We start from the raw sequence: 3,367 nt of genomic DNA, 5'->3' as shown, positions 1-3,367 counted from the left end.
CTAAGCCCTGAGGAATCCAAATTTAAAAAGTTTAGAGTAAAAAGGGTTATTTTAAGTTTATCTTTGGGTGACATATACCCCTTTCCAATTCCCTCTTTTTGCTTTAGTAAGTACATTTTAATAGTTTGATGAGCTCTTTCAACTATGCCTTGTCCCTGTGGATTGTATGGAATTCCTGTTATATGAGTAATGCCAAATGATGAGCAAAATTGTTTAAAAGAGGTAGAAATATAACCAGGACCATTATCTGTTTTTAACTGTTTTGGAACGCCCACAGTGGCAAAATTTTGTAAGCAATGAGCTATAACATCTTTAGTTTTTTCTCCGGAATGAAGGGAGCCCATCAAAAATCCGGAAGAAGTATCAACTGTAACATGCAAATATTTTAATTTTCCAAATTGTGGCAAGTGTGTGACGTCCATCTGCCAAATATGGTTAGGTATCAGTCCTCTAGGATTGACTCCAAGATTAACTTGTGGTAAAAAGGTCACACAATTTTGACATTGTTTTATTATTTGTCTAGCTTGTTCCTTAGTTATTTTAAAACGCTTTTGTAAAGTATTAGCATTGACATGGAACCTTTTATGAAAATGTGTAGCTTCTTCTAGTGTAGAGAAAATATGTATGTCGTGTGTAGTTTTATCTGCTAAATCGTTGCCCAAACTAAGGGCTCCAGGCAATCCTGTATGTGCTCTGATATGTCCTATAAAGAATGGATCTTTTCTGTCCCAGATTAGACTTTGTATAGCAGAAAACAAAGAGAAAACAGTAGAGGAAGGGGAAATCCTGCCAGCATCTTCAAGGGATACTATAGCATTAACTACATACTGACTATCAGAGAATAAATTAAATACAGAATCTTTAAACATCACAAAAGCTTGTAAAACTGCATTAAGCTCTACCTTTTGAGCTGATTGTTTGGGTACTAAAAATGTAAAAGTTTGATCAGGGGTAACTACTGCTGCTGTACCATTATTTGACCCATCAGTGAATACATTTGGAGCATTCATGATAGGGGTTTTTCTTGTCATTTTTGGAAAAACTACAGGATGCGAAGACCAAAAAGACAACAAAGGATTAGATGGTAAGTGATTATCAAATGAAACATTAGATTTACACATGATTATTGCCCAAGTATTTAACTCATTAGCTAACTCATCAATTTGATCCATAGTATATGGAGTAATAATTTTATTGGGAGAAATTCCAAACACTCCCTTTGCTGCTTTTATTCCTTTGAGTATTAATTGTCCTACAGCCTCAGGATACCTAGTAAGAATAGTGTTAGGAGAATAAGATAAATGTATCCACAATAATGGACCTTCTTGCCAAAATACTCCTGTAGGAATATTTTTTGTTGGTATTACAATAAATAATAAAGGCAAAGTTATATCAATTCTATCCAAATGCATATTTTCCATATATGTTTCAATAATTTTTAATGCCTTTCTTGCTTCAGGCGTTAACATGCGGGGTGAATTTGGATCTGATGGACCTTTTAGGATATCAAATAAAGGTCCCAACTCTCCTGTTGGTATGCCTAGATAAGGCCTTATCCAATTTATGTCTCCTAATAACTTTTGAAAGTCGTTAAGTGATTTGAGTTGATCTACTCGTATTTGAATTTTTGGTGGACGGACCATGGTTGAGGATAATAGAACTCCTAAATAATTAATTGGAAAATTTAATTGTACTTTATCTATTGCTATCTCTAGATTATAATTTTTTAATAAATTTGTAAGTGTGGCATAACATTCTAGCAATGTGTTTTTATCTTTGTGTGCTAACAATACATCATCCATATAGTGAAATATTTGTAGTTTAGGATTTTGATTTCTAAGTGGCTGGATTGCTTTGTTAACATAAATTTGACACATAGTTGGGCTGTTAGCCATCCCTTGAGGGAGTACTTTCCATTCATATCTCTGATCAGGACCTTCATGATTCAGTGCAGGGATAGTAAATGCAAAATGTGGACTATCCTCAGGATGAATTGGAATTGAAAAAAAACAATCTTTAATATCTATAGCTAAAACGTACCAGGTTTTTGGCAAAGCAGACAATTGAGGAATCCCTGATTGAGCAGGTCCCATAATAACCATCTCATTATTAATGGCTCTTAAATCTTGCAATAATCTCCATTTACCAGATTTCTTTTTAATGACAAAAATGGGAGTATTGTAAGGAGATACGGAAGGTTGTATATGTCCCTCCGCTAATTGTTGTTTGACCAGGTCATGGGCTGCTTGTATCTTTTCTTTAGTCAGGGGCCACTGAGGAACCCATACTGGTCTATCTGATTTCCAAGTAATTTTTATTGCCTCAGTGACCCCTTCTGAAAACCCAGTCCATGTCTATTTATTCCCTGATCTATCTGAATTGGTGCTGCTATGCCTTGTTCTCCTAATCTTTTTTCTTTCCTGAAACCTTGTCTAGCCCTAATAGTGGGCGCATTTGGATTGATGTTATTTGTTAATGTCAAACCTAATTGATCTAGGACATCTCGTCCCCATAAATTTATAGGAAGATGATCCAATACATATGGCTGTATAGTTCCTTCACATCCTTCAGGATCCTTCCAATCTAATACCATTGCACTTCTATGGGGATTAGTCACCACTCCTAGGCCTCGAAGCGTTTGAGTGGCTTGTTGTAACGGCCAATGTTTTGGCCATTCTTGACGAGATATGATGCTAAGTTCTGCACCTGTATCCAGTAGTCCATTAAATTCATGTCCTTGAATATTTAGTTTTAGCATGGGACGAGAATCTAAATTTAAAGACAGCATAGCCCAATCTACACCTGTGGAGCCTAATCCCCTGGAACCTCTTTCTATAGTACTACTGGAAAATTTATCATGTAGGCTGGGTATTATTAATAACTGTGCTATTCTATCTCCTGGTGAAATTACTGATATACCCTTTGGAGAGCTAGCTATAATTTTTATTTCACCTTCATAATCGGGATCAATTACCCCGGGACTTATCATAAGTCCTTTTAGCGTAGAAGAACTGCGTCCTAACAATAAGCCTACTGTTCCTTGGGGAAGAGGTCCTTTTACTCCTGTGGGAATGATTTGAACTCCCATCTCTGGAGTTAGTACTGCTCTGGCGGAGGCGCAGATGTCCAACCCTGCGCTTCCTCTGGTTCGTCTGATGAGAGATCTGATGGATAATGTGTCCTGGGCACTACCCTGATGGTGTTGCTGGGTTCCTCCATGGTGTTTCTGGGTTCCTCCAGTGTCCCGTACATTTGTGGTCGTGGGCCCCGGAGCATTGGGCCCCCCTGTCTGTTTTTTGGCAATGGAGCTCGATGCCTTTCTCCACGATATCGTGGGTAAACACTTGGTCCTTGTCTGTTTTTTGAT

This window comes from Marmota monax, unplaced genomic scaffold (genome assembly GCF_021218885.2).
Source record: "Marmota monax isolate L192 unplaced genomic scaffold, Marmota_monax_Labrador192_F-V1.1 WCK01_AAM20220418_F8-fsc00121, whole genome shotgun sequence".
Taxonomy (NCBI): domain Eukaryota; kingdom Metazoa; phylum Chordata; class Mammalia; order Rodentia; family Sciuridae; genus Marmota; species Marmota monax.
This window is presented reverse-complemented; position numbering follows the sequence as displayed.